This window comes from Schistocerca americana, chromosome 6 (assembly GCF_021461395.2).
Source record: "Schistocerca americana isolate TAMUIC-IGC-003095 chromosome 6, iqSchAmer2.1, whole genome shotgun sequence".
NCBI lineage: Eukaryota > Metazoa > Arthropoda > Insecta > Orthoptera > Acrididae > Schistocerca > Schistocerca americana.
This window is the reverse complement of record NC_060124.1, coordinates 629,736,470-629,754,119: the sequence shown is the minus strand read 5'-3', so window position 1 is coordinate 629,754,119 and position 17,650 is coordinate 629,736,470. Positions and strand designations below refer to the sequence as shown.

The window sequence follows — 17,650 nt, the reverse complement described above, 5'->3', positions numbered from 1 at the left end:
TCTGAAGAAGAGAAATTTGTTAACATCGAGTATAGATTTAAGTGTCAGGAGGTCGTTTCTGAAAGTATTTGTATGGAGTGTAGCCATGTATTGAAGTGAAACATGGACGATAACCAGTTTGGACAAGAAGAGAATAGAAGCTTTCGAAATGTGGTGCTACAGAAGAATGCTGAAGATAAGGTGGGTAGATCACGTAACTAATGAGGAGGTATTGAATAGGATTGGGGAGAAGAGAAGTTTGTGGTACAACTTGACAAGAAGAAGGGACCGGTTGGTAGGACATGTTTTGAGGCATCAAGGGATCACAAATTTAGCATTGGAGGGCAGCGTGGAGGGTAAAAATCGTAGAGGGAGACCAAGAGATGAATACACTAAGCAGGTTCAGAAGGATGTAGGCTGCAGTAGGTACTGGGAGATGAAGAATCTTGAACAGGATAGAGTAGGATGGAGAGCTGCATCAAACCAGTCTCAGGACTGAAGACCACGACAACAACAACAACAACGTGTCTCTCAAAGACACTATCGCTTCAGATAGAAACGTAACAGTAATGTTATTGCAATTCGCAGCAAAATATATCCAGGGAACATTTTATCCATGTATATCTATAGCAACTAGCCAGCTTAACTCCGTCATGTGATATAAATACAATAACCGGGCGGCACTTAGACAAGGGCCAGACAAACTGTTTTCAATGGCGGTTAACACTGACAGTAGCAATCTACAAACAGAATGTATCAGCACTCCAGGCCCTAGTAAACGTTAATCGTGACATCACATACAGCTCTCACTAGAACCTTGCGTACTAAGCAAGTTGAAATTAACACATTCAAGGACAGACTCAGTAGGAGTAGGAATGGCCGGCCAAGAAAATGAAGTCAACAGCACAGAACCAAGTAGTCTATTCCGGCCACAATTTACAGCACAAGCCCCTCCCTCCTCGATCGGCCCAGGAGGTGGCGCCACCGTGTGCTCTGCACACACCACTGGAAAGGTGACCCGTACCGGCGGTGGGAATATCGCCGATCGAGCCACACGGCTCACCGTCGTCACAGATGCTGTCACGTCACTGATACCTTCCTCTATGTTAACTGATTCTGTATGTCCAGGTCTGTCTGTTGCCAGGAGGTCTAAGATGTTACCCTCATGAGTTGGTTCTCTAACTATTTGCTAGAGGTAATTTTTGGACAAGACATCCAGAACAGTGCCATACAATTCCCTGTCTCTGGCACCAGTTTTGATGGCATAGCACTCCCAAGTTGTAACATTACCCTATTTACCCGTGCTAATATATCATCGGTAGAAGCACCTCCGTCGGATTTGGCTGAAAAGTGATTGTCAAAAATAGGCTGTGTCAAATGATACTGTCTGCACCAGATTTAGAATCCAAAACACTTTATTTGCACTTTGATATTAAATAACTTTTTGTTTATGGTCAGATCTGAGTCCCAGTCACTGTAATTTATGCACAGATAAAGGATAAGCCACATAGTACACTCTACTGATGTTACAATGATGACGGTTGTTCAAGTGTAGTAACCTAAACACTAAAGTGACAGAAGTTTATGTGTGGCTGACGTTCAATTAACACAGTCACCGATTAACATCCTTAAATTGTTATCCTTTCAAGTAACTAATCACATCAAAATGAAAATGATATGCACAGTAAATATCATTTGGAGATAACACAGGTCACAGTCCAATACTGTCGTTACAGTTTCCAGAAACCGTTGTCGAAGTTTGACAGAGTTCTCGAGATTAGTTGTTGCTTTTGAATGATTCACTGTGAATTTGGAATTAAACTACAGAATGATCTCCCAGATGTGAAATTCATATAAAACTCAGTACACAGTGCTAACTCTTCTGCCGGCAGTGTGCAGCAATTTTTGGAACAGATCTCGCTCACATTATACACTTCTGGAGACTGACTCGTGTGGCTCTTAGCAACCTCTCTTTTATAAAGTACAAAAATCTGCAGTACATTCAGTTACTGTTATTTGCTGTCCTTTTACAAATTATAGCTAAAGATTTCTATTTGTGAATAATGGAAACGTGGAAGGAAGGTCGGATTTAACATCCTGTCAACATCGGGGTCATTAGATATGGAGCACGAGGTCAGATCGTGTCAAAGACAGGGAAGGAAATTGGCCGCACTCTCCGATAGGAACTGTCCCGGCATTTCCGTAGAGTGATGTAGGGAAATCGCAGAAAACCTAAATGTGTATGACACAGGATTGAACCGTCAACTTCCCAAATTCGAGTCCAGTGTGCTCACCGTGCACCACCTCGCTCGGTCAAATAGTGGAATAAGATTTGTGTGTGTTGTGTACATAGTTCCGCGTAGTTAGCGCGTACACAACTTTCCCACTAGAGCGCGCCCCGCTAAGCACAACAGCGCAGGCGCAGCGTTCGTCCGTCTCCGCACTACGAGATGGCGCTGTCTTAAGAGATGGACCAAATTCTGCTTCCGCCGATCCGCGTATTAATATGTAACGCAGCCAATGAGATTGCTGCTAACGTAGAACCTTTTGTCCTTGCGGATCACACTCGCGCAGTGATACCTGAACGCTCAAGGTATTATAACGAGTGTACAGACCTCCGATTAGTCAGTCTGCATTAGTCTGTACCAGTCTGCATTTGTCTGTACCAGTCAATAGTCAAGTTTCAGTTTGCGCCTAATAAGATTATTCATTTATCTTCACGGCTGTGTACAGGAATATGGCAGACACTTTGGTCTTGGTACGTTAATCTTATTGTCACATGTCTCTGATACTTGACAAAGGAACTTCAGAGTGTCAATTGTAAATAGCATCCAGAACCAAGTTAAGTAGTTTTTAGGCTTGTTATTATTTTAATAAATGTGTGTGAAAATTAATCAAGTTCTGTTTAAAGTTGTTCACCGTCAATCTGCTACTCTAAGCGTGCAAGTGGCATTTCTATCGTCTGACCAAACGGCAGAAGATAAACACGCCATGATAGGACCATGAGACATATTGTTGACACTCGCCTACTTCGTTAGAGTGACAAGTCATATAATCTGATGGTGTGTGTACCGAAGATCTTACAGTACACCCACCACCACAGTGTGACTGAGGAATTTTAAATAAAACAATAATTGCTATTGGATTATGCTGCTTAGTTTGCCAAAAAATGGTATTCTGTTTTTGGTAACAACGCTTCAACTATAAATGCTAATTACTCTGAAACTAGTTGTGAGCAAAACTCACCACCAGTTTCCCGACATTAGCTGCATCTATAAATACTTTATCTGAAAGCCAGTAATGAGATAGATGTTTACACATGAACAATGATAACAATGTTTTATGTTACTGGTATTTGTAGTCAGCACAGCTTTTAGTAAACTAATTACACTAATGGCTTCTAGGTAACCAGACGAATGTAATGGATAATAAAATTAGCCTGAGCTAATATTTGAGACTTTTGATATTGTGCACACCTGCCATACAAATGATAAGCCAATGATGTTTACACACACACACACACACACACACACACACACACACACACACACAAAGGAAAGGAAAGGGGGCGGGGCGGGGTATGAGGGAGCTAGTGGCGGGGGAGAAAAATGTAACAGCGTGAAAGAATCCACCTGGTTTGTTTAAAAATGTTACAACGGCACGATATTGAGGGAGTTCTGCAAACAAAACAATCGCCAGTTTCGCCACTGATAGAAGATGCGCGAGACCAGTTCGGGCATCGAGCCTATCCGAGTGCCAGTACGCAGGGTACTGAGTGCCAGCTGGGGGCCGGCTCCCCTCAGGAGAGGATGCAGCCAGTGTACGACATCCTTCCCAGCCAAGTCAGTGCACGCATCCAGGCCAGAGTGGGGGCGACATCGTACTGGTTAAGTGGGCTCGTACTGCCAAGATTTTGTAAATTTGACTCCATTCTGTAATCATTCCTACATCACATACCCTCTCAACTTGTGAAGTTTCATTTCTTTTCCTCCTCCCCTTCTGGGTATTTCTTTCTTTCCTTCCCCCCCCCCCCCTCCCCCCACCCCCCCCCCTCTCTCGGACATGAACTATGAACTCATTACTTTAAAGAAGATTTTCTGATGACACAGATGTACAGAGACATAAATTAAGCACAGTCGATCACATCTTATAACTCAAGGGGTACGTTGCTCTGAATGGAACGTGGTATCGCCAAGTTTAAAAATGTTAATTAGTAGTAACCTGATAAATACCTGTATAATTGACACTTAAAATAATAGGGTATCTGGTGCTAATTTTTTATTGTTTCACTAGTTCATAAAAACTGACAAAAGTTTCTAACTTCAGATTACCACAAAGAGAACATTTATTTTGATGAAACTTGCACATAATACAAATAAAAAGTGAATAAATAAGCAAGAAAAATTTTTTTGGATAAACAGATAACAAATATTTCGTAACTATTTTAAATTAATTACTGTACACAATAATACATGCTAGTCCAGCCAGTGATATTTAAGAATGGCTACCTCATCAGTCTTGCCACTTTATCTCGTAAAGAAAAAGTTGTTTCAAATCCACTGTCATTACGACGAGAAACCGAGCGTCATTGCGGATCGTTAAAGCCAGAATTCAAACACTATTGCAGATGGTTAAACAATGGAAACTTCAGGCTGGAATATCAACAATTTTAAGAAAAGGATTGGCAGTCAGGCACAACTAAAAGACTGTTACACATTACCGCTTTCTGTCAGAGCCTCCTTCGGCAAAGAAAATACGCGTACGTTCGCACGAGCGAACACGGCCAGAAGTTAGAATGTATAACAGTCTATTCGTTGTACTTGTCTGCTAATCAGTGTAAAGATGACCCACTGAGTTGCACACTATCCTTTTCCTAATATTACTGTAAATAATTTATGTTCTTTCTACACACTTCCACAATTACTTGTAATTACCCTGTTTCAAAACAGTTTCCACCAATGTTAATGTGACGTTACACCCAAAATAAATATATTCGACCTGACAGCCTGCAGCAGTCCACTACGACACACAGTCTAGTAACAAAAGTTGAGAAGTATTAAATTTTGGCCCAGTTACAATATTCCAGCTGAGATGCAATCAGTATTTAAAATTAGTTCCCTATAAATATCATATCAGTTTTATATATTCTCTAGAGAGAGAACAGATATACTGCTTTAATCCTAGACATCGTTATCACTCTTTAACTATCACTGCAACTCTCCAGTCATCCACTGCTTCCTCTGCACTGCGAAGCAACACATTCTCCTCCTCTTCAAGTTCTGCACCACTCTCGTTATCAGACACGTAGAAAGCCGGTTACAAAGGTCGAATGACGCAGTGGATTTTAAGACCGGGCATCTGCTTGGCCAGCCCTTCTACGGCCTTCGGGTCACCTTGACACTCTTTGACTCCCAGCTCCCTGTGATAAGAATGAAAACACTGCTTTTACTGTGACAACGTGGCCATCCAATGGAGTTACCTCTATATTGTGCATGTTTGAACAACAGAAAATTTAATTATATACATGGAGGCTCATATTTATCTCAGAGAAAACAATGAGAAAAGAATCTAAAAGGAAGTGACATACTGGGATACGAGGTAGGAAAGGGTGCAGGGGGCGGGGGGGTAGGTAACAAGAGGAGAGTGGCAGTCCGCACAGGGAAGGAGCAGTTCCAGAGCGAGAGGGGCTGAACGAGGCAAGGGGGTAAATGGCTGCAGGAAATACAAGTGTAACATTAGTTTGGCGAACAACTTCATAGCGTTTTTGTTTTGCTTATCGGTAATCCAGTCGCTACGGGTTTATTTAGCGATTATCAGTTTTTCTTTGTAGTTTGCTGTTGCTACTTGCATTCACATATTGCCATTTTGTCATTTTGAGATAGTGAGTAGAGTAGAAAACTGAGGGCAGAGTGGAGAAATCTGAACTTTTCGGACAGCAGTGGAGGTGGCCAGAAACATCGGGATAATGCCAATGGACAGAGCGTAACAAGAAAATTGTTTTTCATTTTAAGAAGTATTGTTTCGACATTAGTGACTGCCTGAAATCGGGAAGACCTTCGGGGCTTGACGAAGATAGTTTAAATGCATTAATCCACACTCGTCCGTGTCAGTGTGCTTGAGAACTGGCAAATGTGATGAACTGTGATCGTTCCACCATTGTGCAACATTTGCACGCAATGGGGAAGGTTCAAAAATTGGGCAAATGGGTACCGCACACTCTAAACCGAAATCATAAAAATGAACAGGTGGCCGTACTTGCACCTATTCTCGCTCGTCGTGAACTGACTCGTGAACACCTCCGACCGATCCTTACGGGTGACGAGAAATGGTGTCTTTATGCTAACATTAGGAAAAGAAAGGAATGGTTAAGGCCCAAACAAATTAGCAACTGTCCGTACAAAGACTTGCACGTATTCACAAAAGATAACGTAATGCATCTGATGGAACAGTGATGGTGGGGCGTGCCTCGAATTGCTTCCCTTGGGTGTAACCGTCACTGCTGATATTTATTGTTACGAGCTGAGACATCTCACAGACACAGTCTGAGAACAACGACCAGGAAGACCGCGTGAAGCGATGCTACTCCACGATAATGCTAGACTGCATTTTGCATCACTGACAAAAAGCACTACATAGGAGTTGGGTAGGGAAGTCATTCCACACCCACCTTATTCACCTGATCTTGTACCCTAAAATTTTCATCCTTCTGCTTTTCATCAAACAACCTTCAAGGAAATTCAATTCGACATGAAAATGTGCTCCGAAAGTGGCTCGACGAGTTCTTCGTCTCGAAAGAACGATTTCTAGTCGTAGAATCAAAAATTTACACCGGCATTGGCAGACTGTTGTAAACAGTGAAGGAGAATATATTACTGATGACTAAAGTCTCTGTTATGAGTATCTATTGTGTTTATTAAACTTATGGAAAAACACTATGAACGTATATACCAATCATTATGCACTAAAAAATAAGATTCAAGTGCTGGAAATGAGATTCCTATGAATGGTGAAAGGATACGCAAAAATAGACAAAATAAAAATGCATATTACAAAAACAGTTCAAAGTTGAATAAAAAAAATGATAAGATATATGAATTTAGAATTAAATGGAAGGACCATCTGGAAAGAGTACCCGAGTGATGACGACCGTTACAAGCTGTGCAGTACGAACCACACACAAAAGTGGAAAAAGACGTAAGAAAGTGGAGAGCATTGAGATTCTGCATCCAACTTGTTTTAAGCTGACAGGTATGGTGTAACAGTGTCTATTATAATAGGAGCCCAGAAGAAGGTCAATGTATCTCACGGCACTGGATTTCTAAGTAGAGCTTTCGATTTGCACAGACCGTGTTGTGGCAACAAAAATGTATGATATGTGCTTTATTGGAGGAAAACTGGGAGCCGTGCTACAGGTCCCAAGAATGGGCTCTCTGTACGACACCTTGAAGTTGACGTTCAGCTAAGGCCACGGACTCATAGCCGTACCACAAGCAAAAGTCATCATATAAGGAGTCTATAATTTTCAGTGCAATTTTTTGAAAGATTTCTTGTAGCCTTTGGCTGTCATTCTTTTTATTTCCTGTACGATTGTACAATTTTGGCTTTAGGCCATTATCAGGTATTATTAAAAAAGTAACAGATCAGATTGGTAAGATTTTACAGAAACATGACATCAGACCGGTCTTTACACCAACAAAGAAAATAAGTCAAGTGCTGCAATCTGCGAAGGATAAACACCCTCCTGTGTTGACATGTGGTGTATACAAAATTCTGTGTACATGTGGTAAAGTTTATATTGGAACTACCAAGAGGAGTGTAAATACATGGCTAAAAGAGCACAAAAGTCTCTGCTATAGCTGATTTCTCTATTTTTCCTATCGGCAGAGCATGCTCTTCAGTCAGGAAACCACGAAGTGAAGTTTTCTGAAACAGAAATTTTATTTACAACGTCAAATTATTATCCACAGTTATGTAGAGAAGCCATTGAAATTTATAAGCATCAGGATGATTTTAACAGAGAAGAGGAGGCAATGAAACTTAGTGACATATGGACAGTAGCTCTGCAGAATCGCTAGACAACTTTATCTTTGACAAGATGACAATCGATAGTTAAGTTTTATCTTTGACAAGGATTATCTCTGCTAATCACGTGTTACTTCGACCACGCCCCCTTTCCTACAGTATATATGTCGCTCTCGGACGTCCGACCAGTCAGTCGGCAAGACTCGGCAGAGGACTGCCTCTGAAGATGTCCAGCACAGTCCTGGACAAAACGTCAGGAACAGAAGAGTTTCTCAGACCACGACCTCACATCCCAAAAGGTTTACCAGCAGCCGTTTTCAAGTATTTAATGGATGATTTTTTAGTAGCAGATTATGTCATATGAGTCATTGCTTCTATGACATTACGTTACGTTCATAAAATAAATCCGAAGTGTTCACACTATTTTAGGAGTGTGTTACTTTCAAGTAGTTGCAAAAGGAAACAAGACTATACAATAAGCTACCTACAAACATTAAAACAATAAAAGACATTTCAAGATTTAAAACTGCTGTCCATAATATCTATTGCAAAAATGTTATTATAGTATAAATGAATATCTTGAAACATAAAAATTTATTGCCAAATACCTAAAAAGAAAAAAGATAATTATTTGCGTTAAATATAATGTATGGAAGCTGAACCTTCAGTTGTAATAATATGAAGGCTAAAACAATTTAAATACTGTTATATGATTTAAAAACATGTATTGTAAATCACAATGATCTGTCCAATATTGTACAGTATACCTTGTACAACAAATGATCAAAAGGACCAATAAAAATGTTATGTAATGTAACTGCTCAAAAGTAACATGCTCCTAAAATAGCATGAACACATTGGATTTATTTTATGAGCATAACATGATGTCACAGGAACAACGATGTGAATGACATAATCTGCTACTAAAAAATCATGCATAAAAATACTTGAAAATGGCCTAAGGCCGAAATTGTACAATCGTACAGGAAATAAAGAGAATGGCAGCTGAAGGCCTCAAGACATCATAAAAGAAAAAAAAAAAAGGAGTATGTGTAGCCACTGGACTCACAGATTCCCGAAGCTTGAAATCAGAGCCATGGGATCGAGTTACAGTGACACCAGGTGGTATCATATGCTTCATGTGAGTGGAAAAAGATGCAGATAAAATGAAGGTGGTAGCAGCTGAGAAGGGAGTGAAACACGGTTGCAGCTATCATAATATTATTCAGTGGAAATGTTGGGAAGCTGTGACAGATATGGACAAAAAATTTGGAAAGGGTTTTGAAGTTCAGCGATAAGAAATATTTTTTCTTGGAGGTACGTTTTGTCTTTGCAACTAAATGAAAGGCAGTTTGTTTTTTGCCATATGCGTTTCACTTCTTTCATTTATGAAGCATCTTTAGTGGCCTGAAATACATATTTGTTTTTATATCTATGATAAAAATGCATTAGGTAGTAGTCCAAATATGTTACTATGTTATGTTTTCTTATGTTTTTCTCTTGTTTTTCCGATTAGAAACAACATTTATAGCACTAGTTTCATGAGGTTAAATTATCATTTGGTGTTACTTATGATTTCCATTGATGCTAGTCCATATGTGTGGTCCTGGAGATGTGTTCGCTTGTTCCCCATAATCCAGATGGCGGATTTCTGTTATTTTTTCACCCACCTTTATTGCAACAACTCACTTGCACTTTCACTATGTGTTCACCATGTGGTGTTTACCACGGGTAATGCCAATTGTCGCTGTGTGCTTATCTTTCGTCTTTTGTTTATGTTGTGTGTATGGCTTGATATTTTTCATTTGTTGTGTGTGTGTGTGTGTGTGTGTGTGTGTGTGTGTGTGTGTGTGTGAGAGAGAGAGAGAGAGAGAGAGAGAGAGAGAGAGAGAGAGAGAGAGATGTTCCACATCTCTGTTATTGTTTTAATGACTGATCTGTGAGTAACTGCTTTTATTGATTTTCTCATTAAGTACTTCCTTATTCATTGCAAGGACTCTTTGTATATGAAAGTTTCCCTGTAATGTCTGGAGTTTTTTTGTTGTAGTTGTTCACCTTAATAATTTTCATGTCCTGTTCCATGTTGGATAGTTCATGCCCTTGTTTTATCAGGTATCCAGCAGAGGTAGAATTGCTATTCTTATATTTCCAACTTCTTACAAGTTCTTTATACCTTGTTTTGAGGGGGACTGATGACCTTAGCTGTTTAGTCCCCCTTAAACATCCCAACAACCACCACCGCCACCTTGTTTTGAAATTCCCACCTGTCATCACCAGATATACTGGTTCATGTTCTTGGCATTCTAACTAGTATATTCCTGTGTTCAAAAAGATTTCGGGCTTGCAGCCAGTCGTCATAAACTTCACTGCACGATATTTCGACTGTACAACTGCCAACCATCTTCAGGTGAGCCGAACGAGGACTGACAAAGACGTTCTCAACTCCATCTTATATAGTGCACTGATAGTAATGCTGCGCATGCGTTGCAGTCGCAGAGACAGATAGGGCCACACCTCCCAGTGGCAGCGCCCTTGCTGGTGGAATTGCAATACTCAGCTGCCGTGGGTATTGTCACTGGCCGCAGCTATCGAACTCTTCTGGGGTCTTCGTCTCGAGCAAATTTCGGAGACAATGGGATTCCATGCATTATTCAATTGGTAACCACTGTCACGGTTCATTAGATTTCCCGCAATGCGTATTTCCACTGATTCTTTGATAATGGAGTCCAAAAAGTTTTTGCAGTGGCCAAAATCGAAGTTTTGTAGTACTCCATTGAATGTCCATTAGAAATACAATGTTCCGCAACTGCGGACTTACTGGCTTGCAGTAGGTGAGTGCATCGTTGTTGTTCTGTACAACACTCTTCCACTGTACGCATTGTCTGTCCTATTTAGGCCATACCACATTAACATATTTAGGCCATACCACATTAACATGGTATTATGTAAATTCCCGCCTTCCGCAGTGACAAATCATCCTTCATCCATCCATCCCAGCAAATCCGAAATCGTAGAAGGCGGACAAAAAACCACTTTCACATGAAAATGATTAAGAATCCTTGCTATCTTGAAGGAGATATTTCCGACAAAGGGAAGAAAAGCTAGGGACTTGGCTGGGACGTTCTCCTCTTTATCCACTTCCCGGTTCCTGGCTCTAGTTGAGAACGCCCTGTTAATTTGCCGGGTCAAGCACCCATTGTCTCTGAACACCATCCTCAAATGTGCCAGTTCCATAGGCAAATTCTCTGCATCCGACACCGTGTGTGCCCTGTGTACAAGGGTTTTAAGTACACTCACAGTCTGGGATGGGTGATGGCAACTTGATAAATGCAAATACAAATCAGTGTGAGTGGGCTTCCGATAGACAGAATGTCCCACAGTGCCGTCGCTCTTCTGTTTAACCAAAACATCCAGGAATGGAAGGCAGCCATCTTTCTCTAGTTCCATAGTAAATCGAATATTCTCATGGATGGAGTTAAGATGATGAAAAAACTCCATTAACTTTTCTTCTCTGTGGGGCCACACTATGAAAGTGTCATCGACATAGCTCCAAAAAACAGTTCATTTACAGACCGCTGATTCAAGTGCTCTCTCCTCAAAATCCTCCATAAGGAGGTTAGCCACCAGAGGAGACAGAGGGCTGCCCATGGTGACACCGTCAGACTGTTCATAATATTCCTGGTTAAACATAAAATAAGTTGAGGAAAGAGTACTGCTTTGTTTCAACATAATGTCTGATTCAAACTGTTGACCAATTAGAATCAAGGAATCTGCAAGAGGTACTTTTGTGAAAAGGGAAATTACATCAAAACTCACTAGAAGATCTGAACTACTTAAAGGGGGTAGGACGTCAAACGAGCCGACTTTGAGCAGGAGAGGCACCACAGGACATTTTAATTTCCACTGTCTATACTTTTACAAGTAAATTCATAAAACTTTGTCAGCACGACCAGGAAGGATTCAGGATTCACACTCGTAGCAGCGGAAGTTAAAAAACATGACAAAATAATTTTTTTTACATGTGAAATTTCATCATTTTTCCACTTACTATTGGCTGCATTTGTTGCTATAGGTACACTTTTCTTCATAAGTAAGAGAGACTGTTCGATGAATTTTGCACAGCATACAAACCGTACTTACAGCTGTCTGAAACTCTAGAATCTATTTAATTTTTGAAAAAATGAATGAGCTGTTATGTTTTATACTTTATGTTTAGAAAAAAAATTAGATTTTGTAGTTAATTATCTCAATTTTTACCACAGCTTTTAATAGATTTGGAAAATTCTAGAGTTTCATACACCTGTAAGTATGGTTTGTATGCTGTGCAAAATTCATCAAAGAATCTCTCTTACTTGTGAAGAAAAATGTACCTACAGCAACAAATGCAGCCAACAGTAAGCGAAAAAATGATGAAATTTCATACCTAAAAAAAAAAATCATTTTGTTATATTTTTGCACTTCCACTGCTATGATTGTGAATACTGAATCCTTCCTGGTCATGCTGACAAAGTTTTATGACTTTATTTGTAAAAGTATAGACAGCAGAAAATAAAATGTCCTGTGGTGCCTCTCCTGCTCCAAGTCTGACGTCCTACCCCGCCTTAAGTGGAGAGCCCCCAGTCTATTAATAAAATCAGCAGAGTTCCGTATATGGTGTGAACATTTGCCAACAAATGGTCTCAACAAAGAAGCTAGATGTTTGGCTAAATCATATGTGGGTGCGTCAATATTACTGACTATAGGCCGTAAAGGCAGACCTTCTTTATGCACTTTAGGAAGAGCATACAGTCTCGGTGGTACACTCCTTGGTATATATCTGGTTTGTCTGTTGTTGTTTGTAAATGTGACAGGAATGGGTATCTCATTCCATAAGCAATGTGTAATCCCTGTTTCTCTAGTGTATTTGTTATTCTGTGTGTATATTAAATTGCGCCATTTCTTTCTGTTAGTTATGTCTGTTAGTTTGTGTTTCTTTGTGTGTTGTAGTGTCTATGGCATTTTTAAGTGTTTGTGTTCTCTGCTTGTTTTCATTTTTCTTTAGTTATATTTTGATTTTGGGGTTGAGTCTTTTGCACTATATGGATTTTATAAACATTGTTTGGCAATTAGTTGTATGGTTGTAATTCTTTTTCATGGTTTTCTTGGCTGAGTGGTATATGTCATAGGGCTGATAATTTTTTATTTTACTGATAGTTGGTTGAAGCATGTGTAATTGTATCTGTGGCTCTTCGCTTTCTGAATATGTCAAATGTTTGCCTACTGCTGTCTCTCTTTATTGTTATATCCACGAAATGTATTTGATTTTGTGTTTCTTTTTCCATGGTGAATTGAATTTATTTATTTATTTATTTATTTTCATGCTGTTTATGTCTGTATGAAGTTTATCTATTTACTCTGTTGGTTCATTCACCCTACAGATTATGACATCCACAGATTTGTTGCTGTTGTTGTGGTCTTCAGTCCAGACACTGGTTTGATGCAGCTCTCCATGCTACTCTATCCTGTGCAAGCTTCTTCATCTCCCAGTACCTACTGCAACCTACATCCTTCTGAATCTGCTAAGTGTGTTCATCTCTTGGTCTCCCTCTACGATTTTTACCCTCCACGCTGCCCTCCAATGCTAAATTTGTGATCCCTTGATGCCTCAGAACATGTCCTACTAACCGATCCCTTCTTCTGGTCAAGTTGTGCCACAAACTCCTCTTCTCCTTAATTCTGTTCAATACTTCATCATTAGTTATGTGATCTACCGATCTAATCTTCAGCATTCTTCTGTAGCACCACATTTCGAAAGCTTCTATTCTCTTCTTGTACAAACTATTTATAAACGACTTCCTGACACTTAAACCAATACTTGATGTTAACGAATTTCTCTTCTTCAGAAATGCTTTCCTTGCCATTGCCAGTCTGCTGATGGTGGAAGTAGAGAAGATATAAAATGTAGTTATTTTGCCCCTCAAATAGCAAAACTCATTTACTACTTTAAGTGTCTCACTTCCTAATCTAATTCCTTCAACATAACCCGACTTAATTCAACTACATTCCATTATCCTCGTTTTGCTTTTGTTGATGTTCATCTTATATCCTCCTTTCAAGGCACTGTCCATTCCGTTCAACTGCTCTTCCAAGTCCTTTGAGGTTTGCCGATGTCATTGTAATTCTATCAGAGACAGCAAAGTTTTTATTTCTTCTCCGTGAATTTTAATACCTACTCCGAATTTTTCTTTTGTTTCCTTCACTGCTTGCTCAATATACAGATTGAACAACATCGGGGAGAGGCTACAACCCTGTCTCAATCCCTTCCCAACTACTGCTTCCCTTTCATGTCCCTCGACTCTTATAACTGCCATCTGGTTTCTGTACAAATTGTAAATAGCCTTTCGTTCCCTGTATTTTACCCCTGCCACCTGTACCAGTAAACAATTATGTGTCATTTCCTTATGATGTTTTTATCAAAGAATGTGTTTTCTATGTGGCTGATAAATATGTTTGCCAATGTTTCTGATACTGACGATCACACTGGAAGGCCATCTTTTTGTAAGTAAAATTCCTTTTCAAACTGGAAGTAATTTTTGGATGTGATTGCTTGAAGGGTTTTGGTCTTTTCATTTCTGCCGGTAGTTTGTTAAATGTCAGTAGATTTTCTTCAATTAGTTTTATTGTGTCTGCACTGGGTATCAAGTTGTACATATTCTCTTTGTTGAAAATTATGAGAGGTGCTGTTTGTGATATGTGTAAGTCTTTTATTTGTGTTATGCACTCAGTTGTGTGTTTCACTGTTCTGCTGCTCTTCATTTCATATTGCTGTGTTACAATTTTTTCGTGTGTTTTGCCACATGGTAGGTAGTGCATTCATCAAGTTGATAATGGCCCTCACTGGAATAAGGGGTTTGTGAACCTCAGGTCAGCCTCAGTGTTGGAGATTTTGGGTTCTATTGTGTGATGTGTTGTTTTTGTTTACCTGTGAGTATGTGTTTGATGTCTTTGAAATTGTTTGTTATGTGTGTCAGGAAATGTGCTGCTGGATTGGATTTCAGTTTTCTGATATTGTTCAAGGAGATGATGATGTGGCGTAACAAGCTTGCTACGCCACACTGGGAAGGGAGCCGAAAGAAAGGCACGCGTACACACACGCCGACCGGCGTCAAGTCTGGAACAGGATAACTATTGAATGGTAGCAAGAAAAGTACGTAGCTGCTTTATACTTAACTTTTATTCTTTAATGAATACAGCGTTCTTCTTGAGACATTTATACGATAACTCTCAAACTAGGTAAGGCTAATGGCGCCTTGCTAGGTCGTAGCCATGGACTCAGCAGAAGGCTATTCTAACTGGCTCTCGGCAAATGAGAGGAAGGCTTCATCCGTATTGTCGCTAGCAATGTCGTCCGTACAACTGGGGCGAGTGCTATATCGTATCTCGAGACCTGCCTTGTGGTGGCGCTAGGTCTGTGATCACACAGTGGCGACACGCGGGTCCGACTTGTACTAAATGGACCGCGACCGATTTAAGCTACCACCTAGCAAGTGTGGTGTCTGGCGGTGACACCACAGATGAAATCTTTGATTTTTTTTCTATATATTGCTCTTCATTGATCAGTACTGTGCTGCTCCCTTTATGAGCTCTACTGACGATGCTTTAATTTAATTTCATTTTATTATCTACCTGTCAATCATTTATACGAATATGATGTTATTAAGGTGTAGCTTTCCTGTTAATTTCTTAGTTGTGTTGTTTTCTGTTTGAAGTTTGTTGGCGACATTTTAATTCTGACAGAGAAAAGGTTTGCTGCTGACATTATAATCCTGTCAGAGGGACCATATGACTCGGAAAAGCAGTTTAACAGGATGGCTACTGTCTTGGAAAGAGATTATAAGATGAACATCAACAAAAGTAAAATGAGGGTAATGGCATGTAGTCAAATTAAATCAGGCAGTACTGAGAGAATCAGATTCAGAAATGAGATACTAAATGAGTGAATGAGTTTTGCTATTTGAGCAGCAAAATAAATGATGCTGGTTAAAGTAGAGAAGACGTGAAGCAGCAAGTGAAAATATGAAGAAAATCACTTCTGAAAAAGAGCACAGGAAGTCTTTTCTGGCTGGAGTAAAGCCTCATATAAATGTGAAACATGTAAAATAAACAGTTCAGATAAGAAAAGAATAGAAGTTTTTGGAATAAGATGGTGCAAAAGAATGCTGTAGATTAGATGGGTAAATCGAATACCCAAGGAGAAAGTAGACAGAAACTGGGGAAGAAAAATATTTATGGCACAACTTGATTAAAAGAAAGGATTTGTCAGTAGGTCCCAACCTGGGACACAAACAAATTGTCAGTTTGTTATTGGAGGGAAGTACGGTGGGTAAAAACTGTACAGGGATATGATGGCTCAAATATGTGGCTGGAAGACAGCAGTTTCCAACTGGAATGTGTCTTCAGGATGTCATACTGATAAGCAGTGGCATTAAAGCACTGTCCCATTCTGTACCACTTCTTGGTATGCTCTATATTTAGGAACCCATTGCCAAACACACAGTGTGAATTGCAGGGTAATCTAACAGGTGTAGATCTTTTGTTACCTGAGATTGACGAGCTTTTCTGGAAACTTTTCAAACGGAACTCCAGCGACAACGGAATAATCGAATGTCAGGCAGCGCACACCTGACAATTCGAGGATGCTGCTCACACCCGGTTGCAGCCTCGCAAAAGCCATATTTTCCATTCGAAGCGTGTGAAGTCGCGGCAGCCCGACGAGGTAGGAGAACAGGGCCCCGCCGAGTGTTCTGCAATCTGTCACGTCCAATCTGAAACAAACCACGATTGTGCTGTCGTTTATTTGGGGACAAGCTGGTAGAGAAAATTGTAATGGATTTTACTTCCAGTTGTTGCCAGCAAAACAGAGAATCTTTGATGGAAATCAAAAAATTATGAATATCTTAAAGTAAAAGCAATTAAACTCCAATACAATGTATCGGTTTAGTGCATAAGTTCGTAGCATTTTTCCATAAGTTTAATAAACACAAAAGACACACATAACAGTCTTTAGTCGTCAATAATATGTTCTCCATCACTATTTACAACGTCTGGGGTAACATTTCAGTTCTGCAGCAGTAGAAATCATTTGGTTTTGAGGCAAAGAACTTGTTGAGCCATGTTTGAAGCACATTTTCATCCAGAAATGAATTTCCTTTAAAGTTGTTTGATAGAGAGTAGAAAAGGTGAAAACTGAGGGTGCAAGATCAGATGGGTGTGGTGTGACTTCCCAATCCAATTCCTGTCAGTCTAGCAGAATGCAGGCATGCATTATTGTGGAGCAGCATCACTTGACCCCATCTTCCTGGTCACTGTTCTCAGATTACATCTGCAAGATGTGTCAGTTTTTGACAGTTATCGTCAGCAGTGACTGTTACACCTCGGGGAAGTACACCCCTCCGTTGCCGTTCCACCAGATGCATAAAATTATTTTTTGTGGATGTGCACAGGTCTTTACGCAGGGAGTTGCTGCTTAATTTGGGCTCAGCCTCATTTCTTTTCCTTACGTTATCATAAAGGAACCTTTTCTCACCACTAGTCACGATACAGGATAGGAATGGTCAGTGTTGTTCACGAGCCAGTGGACGATAAATAAGCAGAGACGCACATATGGCTA

The 17,650-nt window shown here is 40.0% G+C and overlaps 1 protein-coding gene across 3 annotated transcripts in view; it reads right to left on the bottom strand.

Moving 5' to 3' along the window:
- Positions 1–4,292: 4,292 nt before the first annotated feature.
- LOC124619269 overlaps positions 4,293–17,650 on the bottom strand; it is a 250,941-nt gene continuing 237,583 nt past the window's right edge. For 2 of the 3 annotated variants that reach the window (XM_047145537.1, XM_047145539.1), the window contains exons 7-8: positions 16,581–16,805; positions 4,293–5,398 (exon numbers count right to left, since the gene is read on the bottom strand). The gene's annotated coding sequence lies outside the window, so the exon portion shown is untranslated. The remainder of the gene's footprint in view (positions 5,399–16,580; positions 16,806–17,650) is intronic. The other variant, XM_047145538.1, reaches the window with a different exon arrangement.